Genomic DNA, 18256 nt, shown 5'->3' with positions numbered 1-18256 from the left:
ACTCAAGTTAATAAAAAAGAAAAAAGAAAAAAAGATTAAAGATAATTTTAAAAAATAAAAAAAAATAGAATATAAAGACTCCATGTTAAATTAAAACACATAAGATTTTAATATGATTTAGTAGTATTTTGATATTTTGAGAATGTTTCAATGGAACATAGTAATTTTATTATCTTCTGAAATAAAAAAGGTTCATATATTCCCTAATTTTTACTTTTACTATATTAATATGTATTTATTTAACATATTCATTTCCTTTTATGTGATTTTTTTACATCCCAACTGCAGTGTTCTTCTATCCTTCCCCTACCCTAACACCACCTTGTTTCAGCCCAACCCACATCCACTCCTCCTTTCTTTCTCCTCAGAAAATGGCAAGCCTCCTATGGATATCAACTAAACATGACATATCAAAGAACAGTCAATCTAGACACCTCCACTTGTATTACTGCTGGAAAGGCAACTCAGTATGAGACAAAGAATCTCAAACGGCAACAAAAGAATTAGACTGAAGTTGATACCACTGTTAGAACTCCCACAAGAAGAGCAAGCTATACAACTCTAGCATATATGGAGAGGGTTTAAGTCAGGCCCAGGCAGGCCACCTGGTTGTTGATTCAGACTGCTGGAGTTCCTAAGAGCCCAGGTTACTCGCTTCTGTGAGTTTCATGTGTTGTTTTTGACCCCTCTAACTACTAGAATCTCTACTTTCATCCTCTTGTGCAGGATTTCCTGAGCCCCCCACCCCCATCCCAATGTTTCGCTTTGGATTTGAGCCTGCACCGGTTTCCATCCTGGCAACTGGCTCTCAGCTCTCTGCACAGGCAGAAACCCAGGGTCCTGCCCTTGATTACTCGTAGGACCCCGTGCCCAGGGCACACAGATGGCACTAAGCAATATCTTCTTTGTCCAGGAATGTGGGCAGAGAGTAGTCTCCTCTGATTTCTCAGGAGTGTCTGCACTTCTGAGTGTCCAGCTCTCTCCCACATTGGATTTGGGTACAGGGAGCTGTGTGACCAGTTCGGTTCAGTTCCTGGTGCAGGCTCAAACCAGCAGGTTCCTGCCTCTGTCTGCTCCTATATTCTTGAATCAGGAGGAACTGTGCAGGTCTTTCTTAGGCCAGCGATGTGGGCAGAGGTGGGCAGAAGTCGTGATCTGTCCTGTAGTCTCAGAAATGTCAGTACTTTGCATGTACAGCTCTCTCCCCCAGGGGATTTGTGTGCATGGAGCTGTGGGATCTGTTAGTTACCAGGCCCAGTGTCTCTGAGGGTGCTCACCCATCCACACACCCACTCTCTCCTGCCTCACTACCATAAAACCCCCAAACTGGAGCATTGAGCATCCACAGGACCAAGTACTCACCTCCCATTGATGCCAGATAAGGCAATCCTCTCCTACATATGCGTCTGGAGCCATGAGTCCCTCCATGTGTACTCTTTGATTTGTGGTTTAGTCCCTGGGACTCTGGAGGTTCTGGATGCTTGATATTTTTCTCCTTCCTATGTTCTTCAGCTCCTTCAGTACATCCCCTAACTCCTCCTATGAGGTCCCCTGCTCAATCTGATGGTTAGCTGTAAACATCCACATCTCTACTGGTCAGGCTCTGGCAGCGCTTCTCAGGGGACAATTATATCAGACTCCTGTCAACATGCACTCGTTGGCATCAGCAATAGCCTCAGAGTTTGGTGTCTGCAGGTGGAATAAATCCCTAAGAGGATTAATCTCTGGATGGCCTTTCATTCACTCTACTAAAAATCCCTGCCTTTCTTTAAGAGAGGAGCAATTCCAGATTAATATTTTAGAAAAGGGTGGGTGGGCCCATCCTTTAAACAGAGGACGTGCTAACTGTTGGATATGGTCTCTATAGGTTCTCTCTCCCCTTTGTTGGGTATTTCAACTAATGTCATCCCTGTTGGGTCCTGGGAGCCTCTTACTTTCCTGGGATCTGGGACTTTTTGGTTGCTACCCCCAATGTCCCATCCCCCACTACTACATACCTCAATTCAGTTTCCTGATCCTCTGTACTTCTTCCCCCATTCCTCCTCCCACACCTGAACCTGCCCCCTTTCCCTCTCCCTCATCTCTCCATCCCAGATCCCTCTCTTACTCTACCTCCTGTGATTACTTTGTTCCCCCTTCTAAGTATAACTGAAGCATCTACACTTTGGTCTTAATTTTCTTCAGCATCATATGGTCTATGAGTTGTATCATACTTATTCAGAGCTTTTTGTCTAATATCTAATTATCAGTGAGTACATATAATATGTGTGCTTTTGTGACTAGGTTACCTAATTCAGGATGATATTTTCTATTTCCATCCATTTGCCTGCAAGTTTCATGAAGTCATTGTTTTAAAACAGCTGAGTGGTACTCCATTGTATAAATGTACTACATTTTTCTTTATCCATTCCTCTGTTGAGGAACACCTGGGTTCTTTCCAGCTTCTGGCTATTATAAGTAAGGCTGATGTGAACATAGTGGAACATGTGTCCTTGTTATGTGTTGGAGCATCTTTTGGGTGTATGCCCAGGAGTGGTATAGCTGGGTCCTCAGGTAGTACTATGACTAATTTTCTGAGGAGTCACCAGACTGATTTCCAGAATAATTAAACCAGTTTTCAATCCCACCAACTTTGGAGGGAGTGATCCTTGCCAGCATCTTCTCTAACCTGAGGTTTTTATCTAAGCCATTGTGACTGGTGTGAGATGCATTTTCATGGTTGTTTTGAATTGCCTTTCCCTAATGACTAAGAATGTTGAACATTTCTTTAGGTGCTTCTCAGTCATTCGAGATTGCTCAAATGAGAATATTTTGCTTAGCTCTATATTCCATTCTCAGTGTGGCTATTTGGTTCCCCAGAGGATAAATTCTTTATTTATATATTATATTTTTAGCCATTTATCGGATGTAGGGTTGGTAAAGACCTTACCCCAATCTGTAGGTTGCCCTTTGTCCTATTGACAGTGTCTTTTGCCTTATAGAAGCTTTGCAGTTTTAGAAGATCCCATTTGTCTATAGTTTATCTTAGAACCTCAGCAATTGGTGTTCTGTTGAGAAATTTTCCCCTGTGCAAATGTGTTTGAGGACATTTCCAGATTTCAATTCAATTAAATTCTGAATATCTGGATTTATAGGAGGTCCTTGACCCACTTAGATTTGACTTTTGTACAAGGAGATAAGAATAGATCAATTTGATCTTCCTGGTTGCTGCCGCTGCAGAGAGCCCGTGGGCAGCACCCCACGAGCGAACTTGAGCCTCGGGACCACAGGTAAGACCAACTTTTCTGCTGCAAGTGACCTGTCTGGTGAACTCAAGACACAGGCCCATAGGAACAGTTGAAGACCTGTAGAGAGGGAAAACTACACGCCCGAAATCAGAACACTCTGTTGCCATAACAGGCTGAAAGAAAACAGGAAAACAGGTCTACAGCACTCCTGACACACAGGCTTATAGGACAGTCTAGCCACTGTCAGAAATAGCAGAACAAAGTAACACTAGAGATAATCTGATGGCGAGAGGCAAGCGCAGGAACCCAACCAACAGAAACCAAGACTACATGGCATCATCGGAGCCCAATTCTCCCACCAAAACAAACATGGAATATCCAAACACACCAGAAAAGCAAGATCTAGTTTCAAAATTATATTTGATAATGATGCTGGAGGACTTCAAGAAAGACGTGAAGAACTCCCTTAGAGAACAAGTAGAAGCCTACAGAGAGGAATCGCAAAAATGCCTGAAAGAATTCCAGGAAAACATAATTAAACAAATAGAAGCCCATAGAGAGGAGTCACAAAAATCCCTGAAAGAATTCCAGGAAAACACAATCAAACAGTTGAAGGAATTAAAAATGGAAATAGAAGCAATCAAGAAAGAACACATGGAAACAACCCTGGATATAGAAAACCAAAAGAAGAGACAAGGAGCTGTAGATACAAGCTTCACCAACAGAATACAAGAGATGGAAGAGAGAATCTCAGGAGCAGAAGATTCCATACAAATCATTGACTCAACTGTCAAAGATAATGTAAAGCAGAAAAAGCTACTGGTCCAAAACATACAGGAAATCCAGGACTCAATGAGAAGATCAAACCTAAGGATAATAGGTATAGAAGAGAGTGAAGACTCCCAGCTCAAAGGACCAGTAAATATCTTCAACAAAATCATAGAAGAAAACTTCCCTAACCTAAAAAAAGAGATACCCATAGACATACAAGAAGCCTACAGAACTCCAAATAGATTGGACCAGAAAAGAAACACCTCCCGTCACATAATAGTCAAAACACCAAACACACAAAATAAAGAAAGAATATTAAAAGCAGTAAGGGAAAAAGGTCAAGTAACATATAAAGGGAGACCTATCAGAATCACACCAGACTTCTCGCCAGAAACTATGAAGGCCAGAAGATCCTGGACAGATGTCATACAGACCCTAAGAGAACACAAATGTCAGCCCAGGTTACTGTATCCAGCAAAACTCTCAATTAACATTGATGGAGAAACCAAGATATTCCATGACAAAACCAAATTTACACAATATCTTTCTACAAATCCAGCACTACAAAGGATAATAAATGGTAAAGCCCAACATAAGGAGGCAAGCTATACCCTAGAAGAAGCAAGAAACTAATCGTCATGGCAACAAAACAAAGAGAAGAAAAGCACACAAACTTAACCTCACATCAAAATATGAATACGACAGGAAGCAATAATCACTATTCCTTAATATCTCTCAACATCAATGGCCTCAACTCCCCAATAAAGAGACATAGATTAACAAACTGGATATGCAACGAGGACCCTGCATTCTGAGGCCTACAGGAAACACACCTCAGAGACAAAGACAGACACTACCTCAGAGTGAAAGGCTGGAAAACAACTTTCCAAGCAAATGGTTGGAAGAAGCAAGCTGGAGTTGCCATTCTAATATCAAATAAAATCAATTTTCAACTAAAAGTCATCAAAAAAGATAAGGAAGGACACTTCATATTCATCAAAGGAAAAATCCACCAAGATGAACTCTCAATCCTAAATATCTATGCCCCAAATACAAGGGCACATACATACATAAAAGAAACCTTACTAAAGCTCAAAACACACATTGCACCTCATACAATAATAGTGGGAGATTTCAACACCCCACTCTCATCAATGGACAGATCATGGAAACAGAAATTAAACAGAGATGTCGACAGACTAAGAGAAGTCATGAGCCAAATGGACTTAACGGATATTTATAGAACATTCTATCCTAAAGCAAAAGGATATACCTTCTTCTCAGCTCCTCATGGTACTTTCTCCAAAATTGACCATATAATTGGTCAAAAAACGGGCCTCAACAGGTACAGAAAGATAGAAATAATCCCATGTGTGCTATCGGACCACCACGGCCTAAAACTGGTCTTCAATAACAATAAGGGAAGAATGCCCACATATACGTGGAAATTGAACAATGCTCTACTCAATGATAACCTGGTCAAGGAAGAAATAAAGAAATTAAAGACTTTTTAGAATTTAATGAAAATGAAGGTACAACATACCCAAACTTATGGGACACAATGAGAGCTGTGCTAAGAGGAAAATTCATAGCTCTGAGTGCCTGCAGAAAGAAACAGGAAAGAGCATGTGTCAGCAGCTTGACAGCACACCTAAAAGCTCTAGAACAAAAAGAAGCAAATACACCCAGGAGGAGTAGAAGGCAGGAAATAATCAAACTCAGAGCTGAAATCAATCAAGTAGAAACAAAAAGGACCATAGAAAGTATCAACAGAACCAAAAGTTGGTTCTTTGAGAAAATCAAAAAGATAGATAAACCCTTAGCCAGACTAACGAGAGGACACAGAGAGTGTGTCCAAATTAATAAAATCAGAAATGAAAAGGGAGACATAACTACAGATTCAGAGGAAATTCAAAAAATCATCAGATCTTACTATAAAAGCCTATATTCAACAAAACTTGAAAATCGGCAGGAAATGGACAATTTCCTAGACAGATACCAGGTACCGAAGTTAAATCAGGAACAGATAAACCAGTTGAACAACCCCATAACTCCTAAGGAAATAGAAGCAGTCATTAAAGTTCTCCCAACCAAAAAGAGCCCAGGCCCAGATGGGTTTAGTGCAGACTTCTATCAGACCTTCATAGAAGACCTCATACCAATACTATCCAAACTATTCCACAAAATTGAAACAGATGGAGCACTACCGAATTCCTTCTATGAAGCCACAATTACTCTTATACCTAAACCACACAAAGACCCATCAAAGAAAGATGACTTCAGGCCAATTTCCCTTATGAATATCAATTCAAAGTTACTCAATAAAATTCTTGCAAACCGAATGCAAGAGCCCATCAAAACAATCATCCACCATGATCAAGTTGGCTTCATTCCAGGGATGCAGGGATGGTTAAATAGATGGAAAACCATCAACGTAATCCTTTATATAAACAAACTGAAAGATAAAAACGACATGATCGTTTCATTAGATGCTGAGAAAGCATTTGGCAAAAATTCAACAACCCTTCATGATAAAAGTCCTGGAAAGAACAGGAATTCAAGGCCCATACCTAAACATAGTAAAAGCCATATACAGCAAACCAGTAGCTAATATTAAACTAACCGGAAAGGAAGTAGAAGCAATCCTACTAAAATCAGGGACTAGACAAGGCTGCCCACTCTCTCCCTACTTATTCAATATAGTTCTTGAAGTTCTAGCCAGAGCAATCAGACAACAAAAGGAGATAAAAGGGATACATATTGGAAAGGAAGAAGTCAAAATATCACTATTTGCAGACAATATGATAGTATATTTAAGTGATCCCAAAAGTTCCACCAGAGAACTTGTAAACCTGATAAACAGCTTCATCAAATTGGCTGGGTACAAAATAAACTCAAATATATCAGTAGGTTTCCTTTACACAAAAGAAAAACAAGCCAAGAAAGTAATTAGGGAAACGACACCCTTCATTATAGTTCCAAATAATATAAAATACCTCGGTGTGACTTTAACCAAGCAAGTAAAAGATCTGTATGATAAGAACTTCAAGCCTCTGAAGAAAGAAATTGAAGAAGACCTCAGAAGATGGAAAGATCTCCAATGCTCATGGATTGGCAGGATTAACATAGTAAAAATGGCCATTTTGTGTAGAGGAAGTCTACTGATTTATTTGAGTTAATTTTAGACCCCGCCAATTTGCAGAAGGTGTTTATCAGATTTAGTAGTTCTCTGGTGGAACTTTTGGGATCACTTAAGTATACATTCATATCGTCTGCAAATAGTGATATTTTGACTTCTTCTTTTCAAATCTGTATACCTTTGATCTCCTTTTGTTGTCTGATTGCTCTGGCTAGAACTTCAAGAACTATATTGAATAAGTAGGGAGAGAGTGGACAGCCTTGTCTAGTCCCTGATTTTAGTGGGATTGCTTCAAGTTTCTCTCCACTTAGTTTAATGTTAGCTACTGGTTTGTTGTATATGGCTTTTACTATGTTTAGGTATGGGCCTTGAAATCCTGTTCTTTCCAGAACGTTTATCATGAAGGGGTATTGAATTTTGTCAAATGCTTTCTCAGCATCTAATGAAATGATCATGTGGTTTTTATCTTTCAGTTTGCTTATAGAGTGGATTACATTGACGGTTTTCCGTATATAAAACCATTCCTGCATCCAAGGAATTAAGCTTACTTGTTTATGATGGATAATTGTTTTGAGGTGCCCTTGGATTTTGTTTGCAAGAATTTTATTGAGTATTTCTCAACGATATTCATAAGGGAAATTGGCCTGAAGTCATCTTTCTTTGATGGGTCTTTGTGTGGTTTAGGTATAAGAGTAATTGTGGCTTCATAGAAGGAATTCGGTAGTGATCCATCTGTTTCAATCTTGTGGAATAGTTTGGATAGTATTGGTATGAGGTCTTCTATGAAGGTCTGATAGAATTCTGCCCTGAACCCATCTGGGCCTGGGCTCTTTTTGGTTGGGAGAACTTTAATGACTGCTTCTATTTCCTTAGGAGTTATGGGGTTGTTCAACTGGTTTATCTGTTCCTGATTTAACTTCGGTACCTGGTATCTGTCTTGGAAATTGTCCATTTCTTCCAGATTTTCAAGTTTTGTTGAATATAGGCTTTTGTAGTAGGATCTGAGGAGTTTTTGAATTTCCTCTGGCTTTGTTGTTATGCCTCCCTTTTCATTTCTGATTTTGTTAATTTCGACACACTCTCTTTGTCCTCTGATTAGTCTGGCTAAAGGTTTATCTATCTTGTTGATTTTCTCAAAGAACCAGCTTTTGGTTTTATTGATCCTTTGTACAGTCCTTTTTGTTTCTACTTGGTTGATTTCGGCTCTGAGTTTGATTATTTCGTGCCTTCTACTCCTCCTGGGTGTGTTTGTTTCTTTTTCTTCTAGAGATTTTAGGTGTTCTGTCAAGCTGCTGACATATGCTCTTTCCTGTTTCTTTCTGCAGGCACTCAGAGCTATGAGTTTTCCTCTTAGCACAGCTTTCATTGTGTCCCATAAGTTTGGGTATGTTGTACCTTCATTTTCATTAAATTCTAAGAAGTCTTTAATTTCTTTCTTTATTTCTTCTTTGACCAGGTTATCATTGAGTGGAGCATTATTCAACTTCCATCCCTATGTGGGCATTCTCTCCTTATTGTTGTTGAAGACCAGCTTTAGCCCACGGTGGTCTTATAAGGCCCATGGGATTATTTCTACCTTTCTGTATCTGTTGAGGCCTGTTTTATGACCAATTATATGGTCAATTTTGGAGAAAGTACCATGAGGTGGTGAAAAGAAGGTATTTCCTTTTGTTTTAGGACAGAATGTTCTATAAATATCTGTTAAAACCATTTGGTTCATGACTTCTCTTAGTCTGACTATGTCTCTGTTTAATTTCTGTTTCCATGATCTGTCCTTTGATGAGAGTGGGGTGTTGAAATCTCCTACTATTATTGTGTGAGGTGCAATGTGTGCTTTGAGCTTTAGTAAGGTTTCTTTTATGTATGTATGTGCCCTTGTATTTGGAGTATAGATATTTAGGATTGAAGGTTCATCTTGGTGGATTTTTTCCTTTGAATGATATGAAATATTCTTCTTTATCTTTTTTGTTGACTTTTGGTTGAAAATCGATTTTACTGGATATTAGAATGGCTATTCCAGCTTGCTTCTTCAGGTCAATTGCTTGGAAAGTTTTTTTCTAGCCTTTTACTCTGAGGTACTGTCTCTCTTTGTCTCTGACGTGTGTTTCCTATAGGCAGCAAAATGTTAGTTCCTCATTCCATATCCATTTTGTTAATCTGTTTCTTTTTATTTGGGAATTGAGTCCATTGATGTTGAGAGATATTAAGGAATAGTGATTGTTGCTTCCTGTTATATTTGGATGTGAGATTATGTTTGTCTGCTTGTCTTCTCTTTTTGTTTTGTTGCAAAATGATTAGTTTCTTGCTTTTTCAGGGTGTAGATTGCCTCCTTGTGTTGGGCTTTACCATTTATTATCCTTTGTAGGGCTGGATTTGTAGAAGGATATTGTGTAAATTTGGTTTTGTCATGGAATATCTTGGTTTCTCCATCTATGTTAATTGAGAGTTTTGCAGAATACAGTAACCTGGGCTGGCATTTGTGTTCTCTTGGGGTCTGTATAACATCTGTCCTTGATCTTCTGGCTTTCATAGTCTCTGGTGAGAAATCTGTTGCAATTCTGATTCTTCTGCCATTATATGTTACTTGACCTTTTTCCCTTACTGCTTTTAATATTCTTTCTTTGTTTTGTGCATTTGGTGTTTTGACTATTATGTGACGGGAGGTGTTTCTTTTCTGGTCCAATCTATTTGGAGTTCTGTAGGCTTCTTGTATGTTTGTGGGCATCCCTTTCTTTAGGTTAGGGAAGTTTTCTTCTATGATTTTGTTGAAGATATTTACTGGTCCTTTGAGCTGGGAGTCTTCATTCTCTTCTATACCTATTATCCTTAGGTTTGATCTTCTCATTGAATCCTGGATTTCCTGTATGTTTTGGATCAGTAGCTTTTTCCGTTTTACATTATTTTTGACGGTTGTGTTGATGATTTCTATGGAATCTTCTGCTCCTGAGATTCTCTCTTCTATCTCTTGTATTCTGTTTGTGATGCTTGTATCTACGGCTCCTTGTCTCTTCCTTTGGTTTTCTATATCCAGCGTTGTTTCCCTGTGTCCTTTCTTTGTTGCTTCTGTTTCCATTTTTAATTCCTTCACCTGTTTGATTATGTTTTCCTCGAATTCTTTCAGGTATTTTTGCATTTCCTCTCTATACATTTCTGCCTGCTTATTTGCATTTTCCTGCATTTCTCTAAGGGAGTTCTTTATGTCTTTCTTGAAGTCCTCCATCATCATGATCAAATGATATTTTAAATCTAGATCTTGCTTTTCTGGTGTATTTGGATAGTCAGTGTTTGCTTTGGTGGGACAGTTGGGCTCTGATGATGCCATGCTTGGGTTCCTGCACTTGCCTCAGGTTGTCTCTGGTGTTACCTTGTTCTGCTCTTTCTGACAGTGGTTAGAACGTCCTGTAGGCCTGTTTTTCAGGAATGTTGTAGACCTGATTTCCTGTTCTCTTTCAGCCAGTTATGGGAACAGAGTGTTCTGCTTTCCGGCGAGTAGCCATTCCTGTCTACACCTGGTCTTCAGGGCGTGTGTTCTAAGTCCACCAAGCAAGTCACTTGGAGCAGAAAAGTTGGTCTTCCCTCTCATCCAGAGCCTGGAGTCACTTCTCAGATCTGGGTTTCAACTCTCCATGAGGGCAGCAACCAGAAGGGCCTGCCCTGCCATCACTCAGGACCCTGTGCACAGGGGGCCCAGATGGCACTAGGCGTTTTCCTGTAGAGTCAGAAATGTGGGCAAAGAGTAGTCTCCTCTGACTTCCCAGGCATGTCTGCCCCTCTGAAGGTGTAGCTCTCCCTCCAACGGGATTTGGGTGAGGGAGCTGTTTGATTGGGTCCCTTCAGATCCGGGTGGTGTCTGGACCACAGCGTTTTAGTGCCCATATATTACTGTTCCCAGAGGCCTTATATAGTTTCCTCTTGGGCCAGGCTTGTAGACAGGGTTGGGTATTGCTGGTGGTCTCTCCCGCTCTGCAGTCTCAGGAGTGCCTACCTGCCTGGGCAGTGAGCTCTCTCTCCCACGGGGTTTGGGAGCAGGGAGCTGTAGGCCAGTATCAGCAAGGATCGTGCCCCAGCTGTTTTCTTTTCATTTTTATACAGTATTCTGCCTACACGGATGCCTAGCAACCAAAAGGGGCACAAAATCTCACATAAATGGTTGTGAGCCAAGATGTGGTTGCTGGGAATTGAACTCAGGAAATTTGGGAGAGCAGGAACTATTCTTAAACTATGAGCTATCTCTCCAGGCCCTAACCTGTTTTATATAACCTAGCCATTTACAATTTTCATACCTGCCCTAAATATTACTATTAATTTATAACATACTTCTTAGTAGCTTTTCTGTTTTTAGTTTAATGACTATGATAATGGATCACTGGGCTGCCATCAATGTCATGCTTTATTCCTAGACCTGTCCTGGGTTTATTTTATTTCTGTTTCAACAGTGTAAATTCTCCTTACTGAGCAGTACTGGGAACAAAGCCTTCATCAGTAGCCCTGTCAATGAAAGAATTTTGAAATCAGAAGACACATTTGAAACACAATATAAAAATAGCTAATTACACTTGAACTCACATATTATTTGTACAAAGCTATACAATTCCCTACCTCATAAAAGGGAGAGAAGACCATGCACTCCTAATCTCTCCCAAGGATATTTATGTAGTTGCTGGTTGCTAGGAAAAGAGGCTTACTCTTCAGTAATGAATCAGTGGTAAGGTGTCCATGCTTCTGTAAACAAACTCTCACCCCCACGTATCCTATAAACAGCCCTAATGGTGATTCTCTCTCTCTCTCTCTCTCTCTCTCTCTCTCTCTCTCTCTCTCTTCTCTTAAACAGAAAGAAAGACAGAGAGAGACAGAAAAGATATCAAAGTAGAAAATAGAAAAGACAAACAAGAGAAAATGAACAGGTAACTATGACTGGACAGGCATGAAAACATCAAAATGAAACATATTATATGTACATAATAGTTTAATTTAAATGACATAAAATAAAATGTGGTGATACAATAATTTACATTAACAGAAAAAAAAAAGAAATTTGTTGGACATTGGTTAAACACCCCTTTATTCCAGTCACTCACAAAAAGACAAGCAGAAAAATGGAATATACCAGAAAAAGAATAGATAATACAGTTCACTCACCTACTTCCATGCAAGGGACTCAAATACCTTTCATTCTTTTGAACACCTGCAATGGGTGAGTAGACAAACTCCCCACAAAAATCAAAATAAAATCATCATCTGTACACAATCCATTGTGATTCAATTTGGACTCCACAGTCCCCAAAGTCATATGATAACCTAGTTTTCATTTCTCTCTATGGACTCCTGACCCCAGAAAGGATTCAATTAGAGAAAAACGCAGGACTTCCTGCCCAAAACCTGCTTTGTGTTCTTAGGACCACAAGACCCATCCTCACATCCCATGTACAGAAAAATAGTTATTCATTAATGGTCCTTAACATGGTCTGTGCATGTGGACATCAGGCCAAATGTGTGTGGAATGCCTATCCAAATATTTGTACTGGAATACCAGAATCACCAGGATATATCTTTAAATAGAATACAGGACTCCAGCCCTAGTATATCAGAATCAATGTCTACATTTGGGCCAGGACCTTTGCCTTCCTTATAGGTTCTCTAATGAAAGAAAGCTGCAGGTTCAGATCCAAAATAGTCACTGTCTTTTCCTTCAAAGAATTCTCATTGGAATATGGCCATACCTAATAATTTACACATCTATGGCAGTTTCTTGCCACTTGGTGGCATCAGAGATTCAACACAGACCACATGTGTTAGAAAGCTGAAAGTATACATCAAACAAGACTATTGATCACTGTCCTCTGCACCCTTTAAATACAATCTAATTGGGAAAAAATATGTGAATTCTTACAAATGGAGTTTAGGGACAAATTATAATTATAATAAATTATGTAATTGGGGAAATAATTGCCTATTTCTTTATATATAAATGAAGGCATCTTTGGAATCATCTTTTCCTGACAGACATAAGCACACAAGAATTTAGTGCCCCAAGCATGTAAAAACAACCCAAACTGAGATCAGAAGTGTGGTTTTGGGCATAGAGGCAGGATTTCCCTGGTCAGTTCATGTCTGAGACCTATATAGTTAGTGAAATTTCCAGGTGCCTAAGAATAGATAAAACAACATACTACAATGTCAATGGAGGTATGCAAAGCAAGATTCTAGCAGTTTATGCATTTAGTAATGAATTAGAAAGAATTAAAGAAATTAACTTTTAAGTCAATATGCTAAGATTCTTACAGATTGACATGTTACTAATAAAATACTTTAATATATGTTTATGTAAGGTGTATATAAACATGATTGCAGGTTTTCCAGGACACTAGACCCACTGAGTTCACATAAAGTGGACCTACAGATGCTTATGAGCTGCACAAATGTGTGCTGAGAATCAAAGTCGGGTTCTCTATAAGAGCAGTATATCCATTAACCACTGATCCATCTCTATAGTCCTGAACTAAATTTTTTATATTGATCCTACATTTTATTAGTTCAGACTCTTTAGGTGAGAAAGGGTTTGAACTATGACACATGTATCGGGTGTTCTCTTTAAAGCTAACATAGTTAACATGTAAATCAATGTTGGGTTTTTACAAATACCTTATCTAATGGGGGAAGTCTGATGTTACAGAATATTCTGTCTTGGTTGAAACACCTATTTATTGTCCACTAAGCAATAGTATATTCTGTATGAAAATAAAGTACATATTTTATAGAGGTTGAAAGGATGAATCATCTTTCCTCATTCAAGATGCTAACATGAGGAATACAGATAAACGAAATAAAACACAAATGATGGAGTTGTTGACATTTTATACATCATTGGGCTGGTAGGCTTGTGTGTTTATGGGTATGCACAGTTTTCTGTTAGACATGAGTAATCACTTTAAAGTTCCTCACATATATCAGGCTATGTATTTCAACCATCTTATCACAACCAGGAGTTATTTGTAATAACACAATTTTTCCCTTTTGAAGTTTGACTTTCTTTCATATTCTCTTATGAGTATCTGATAGATGTTTAGTCTAGCACTGACCTTACTTGAACTGTTCAAGAATAATTTTTGTGTGTGTAAAGGAATTGAATTTAAGAATTACCTCCTATACATTGCTACCAATAAAAAAGTCCTCAATTATAAAAAAAAAAGCTAACATAGTTACCATGTAGATTTCTTTTTTTTTTCTCACCAGGCAGCTTTCTTGCAGCAGACAAGTTGGTCTTACCTGTGGTCCCCAGGCTCAAGTTTGCTCGCGGGGTGCTGCCCAAGGGCTCTCTGCGGCGGCAGCAACCAGGAAGCACCATGGAGATTTCTAATGTATAATCATGTCATCTTTCTCTGTAGCTTCTACCTGCCTCCAATCACAGGTCATCATTTGAAGTTAAAGCCATCATTTGAAATTACCACCTGATGACATATATATTGTGAGAAATGCATTCCTAGGTGATTCTGCATTTGGTCAAAAATCACAGAATCTGATTGCTCAAACTACATCAAGCAAATTCTGTCTACTTGCAGATGCCTTGGCATGACCATTGCTCCATCACCAGTAAGTGAGGAGTGCTAAAACAGTGTCTGATTGGCAGATAACCTTAATGAAGAAATGAGGCAACCTCTTCATAATATTTTTAATGTCCAGCTTAGGATGTATGTCACACTTTGACAAGATCTAACCAAACTGTTTCAGTCATTTGTTACTAGCCATATTAATAACACAGTATCAAAAGAAATTATAACTATTTCTCAGGAGGCCGTGTATGTGTGTTTGTGGACAGTTGATCTGTGTGTGCAGAGACTAGCACCTGAAGCTTCCACTTTGTGCATATTTATAGCCTGAGACTGCTCACTAAAAGAGAGATCTTACTATAATGGATTCCCCCACCCATGCTATAGCTAGTAATCATAAGGATGGCCCAGGTGCAGAGGTAGTGGTGCAAAACTCAACATGATATCAGTGTCACTTTATACACATGTGTCTATGTGTCTGTCTTTTCTTCCTTCTAACATCAATACTAGCCAGTGTTCCAGGATTTAAGTCATGACAGACGACACACCCCAGGCAACTGTACAACTGTGTTACTAATATTCAATAAAGGGAGGAAGCACAAAATTTCTCTTGATTAAATAAATATAGTAGAAAATGAACCATGATACAAAAGAGACATGTATGAAGAAGCAGGAAGTCTGTTATTTCACTCTACATGGATAAAGTATATATATATATATATATATATATATATATATATATACATATATATATGGAGAGAGAAGTATATATATAAAGTATATAAAGTATATATATATATGTATATATATATGTATATATATATGGAGAGAGGGGAGAGAGAGAGGAGAGAGAGGGGGAGGGAGGGAGGGAGAGAGGGAGAGAGAGAGAGAGATTTTTTAAATTCAGACGTGTATAAACACAAGAAAGTCCTTGAAAATCTGATGAATTAACAGTTCACCCTTTTCTGTGTTCAAAGAATTTAGAAAGAAGTCACTCCTATTGAGTTCTAACAATGCCCAAGCCTTTCCCTGTCATGACATTTCATTACTTATTTTTTCAATGCCATTTCTCACTTACTTCGCTAAAATATATATCCTTAAAATCATGAAAATTGAATAAAAATTGGTTTAAAGTATTTCATTTCCATTATGTACTTTTCTGACTTGGCAAGAGCCTACACGTCACTTTCATACAAACTTTTTTAAGGAAAAGATCAGCCACCTTTCTTTCTAGCACTCAGAAGACAGAAGTGGGAGAATCTCTGAGTTTGATTTATCAACTGAGGAACACAATATCATGATATACACTGAGACCCAGATTTTAAATGAAAGAGAGAGGGAGGCATAACTCAGGGCCAGCCTGAGCAACAGAGTGAGTTCCAGGACAGCCAGGGCCACACAAAGAAACTCTGTCTGAAAAACTAAATGGAATCAAACAAACAACCAAAAAGAAAAAGGGAAAGCAAAAGTAAGAAAAGTTTGATATGCAATCGTTTTCTTGAAACATTTCTAATTACCCACTACTTTAGGATTTCCAGGTTATTTCATCACTATACGCACATTTTAGGTCGCTTGTCACTCATTACTGCCTTACTGGTTGCCACTATAAAAACCTTCCTATTTACTTTCTATCTACTTCCTCTGTTATGTATTTGAAAAGCATAGTGTAACTCAGCTCCATAGACTTAAGGCCAAAGAGCTAGCTGAGCTGTATCCAAGAAGCTCTGAGGATTTGCTTCTTCGGCTTCACTTAGTGACTAGAATCCCAACAATGACCCATTTCTGCTCATTTAGGTTATGTCCTGTGGAGTAGTCTTCCCTGCTACAAAAAATTCTCTACAAAAAAAAAAAAAAAAAAAAAAAAAAAAAAACCTGTGAAGATATCTTTGTACCCTCAAAAATAATCAAGGCATTATTTCTCTGTTGGCTTCCATCCCCACTGGCTATTACAACTTCTGTATTGCAATATCCATATACTTCCCATATCCCTAAGGGGAGGGATTACATGGAAACGTCCCACTTAGTACTGAGGGCTACAAAATCTCTTACATTCTGCACATTGTTCCTTTGTGGGTCACTTTATGACTTCCCATGTATTTTCAGGAGCAAGCTTCTCTGAGTCACACATTGATCTATGGGTATAGAAGAGTCTCATTAGAAATCATTTACACCTACATTCCTTTAGCAGAACAGTTGACCTTCCCCTATCTGCTTTTATGTTCTTGACCACACAAGCATTGTCAGGCCTTGCTTCCATCTCATGGTATAGACCCTAAATACTACCAGAGAGTGCTTGATTTCTTCAAAAATGTTGGGACAATGTTGAACTAAAATATTGTGCAGGCAGGTCACCACTGTAGATAGAAGTGTTTGTAACCGGATGTCCTCTGATTAATATGAAGAGTATGTTCTATTACCAGTAGGGGTAAATGGTCCAGTTTGGCAAAAGCTTGACTTTATAGTACTCAAGGTGATATGTATGAACTCTCTTACTTCCAGCCCTGATTTTCCTGAATTTCCAGGAAAAGAGTAATGTAGATATTGACATTTGTACAAAAGATACTGAAATGGGATATGAGAGCAGGCTGAGGGTATCTGCAGGAAGGAGGAAAGCTGGGTCCACTGCAAGAATAGTGAAAGGCTTCATTCATCTACCATACCATGTTGTCCTGTTCTAATTTGGTTCCCTCTTTACTAGTAAACACTATGAAAAAGGACAAATGAAAGAAAATGGTTGATTTGTCTTACATGATACAAGTTGTCATTGAGATAAGCCAAAGTAGCAATATGAAGATACAGAATAAATTAGAAACCACAGGGAATGCCCACTACCAGCTTGCTCTCCCTGAATTTCTCAGCTACCTATCTTAATCACCCCATATGCACTTGTAAAAGGATTGTATTTTCCATGATGTGCTGGACTCTCTCCTATGTCGATTACCCAACAAGATATGACCACAAAACAACCTTAAGAAGGCAATTCCATGCTTGTAATTCCCTCTTCCGGGGTGAGAATAGTTTGTGTCAAGATAGCAAAACTTACCAGGTTATACCCTGTCTATTGTGACAAACTTTTTTTTACTGTAAATAAAATATTTTTGTAATGAAGCTCCTCCCTTGTTCTCTATATCTGTAAAGCCACACTGTGATGTCTTAACCAGGACATTCTCCCTGTGTTCTGTTCTTTCCCTTCAAGGCCTGATTTGGCTCCCAAGGATGAAAGACCTTCTCTCCTAAAGTAATGAATTTCTAAAGGGTAAATTTCTGTTACATGTATGTACAAACAAGCCAATGGTATACCCTCTTTTTTCTAGCAAAATCAAACAAGGCACACAAACATTTTCCATTGTCAAAAAAAAAAAAAGAAAAGAAAAGAAAAGTTGCTTCTAAGAAGTACCATGGTGCACAGCAAAGTCTGAAAGAACATTCTTTTTACAGAGTATGGAGTGACTTAGAGCAGGAGAAAACCTGATCTCAACATCTTCCTAAATAATAAGAGTACCCAGGATACATGAAACTAAGTTCAGTGTTGACTTCCTTACCAATTCAGAAAGTTCTGCATAGGAAACAAG

General features: G+C 38.7%; 1 pseudogene; it reads left to right on the top strand.

The window, feature by feature from the left end:
• The window catches only part of LOC120101015 (vomeronasal type-2 receptor 1-like), a 70220-nt pseudogene extending 52294 nt beyond the window's left edge, over window positions 1-17926 (top strand).
• Window positions 17927-18256: the final 330 nt, after the last annotated feature.

Source organism: Rattus norvegicus, chromosome 2, assembly GCF_021556685.1.
Source record: "Rattus norvegicus strain SHRSP/BbbUtx chromosome 2, alternate assembly SHRSP_T2T, whole genome shotgun sequence".
Lineage (NCBI taxonomy): Eukaryota > Metazoa > Chordata > Mammalia > Rodentia > Muridae > Rattus > Rattus norvegicus.
Note: the sequence above shows the minus strand (reverse complement) of the source record. Positions and strands in the feature narration are given on the sequence as shown.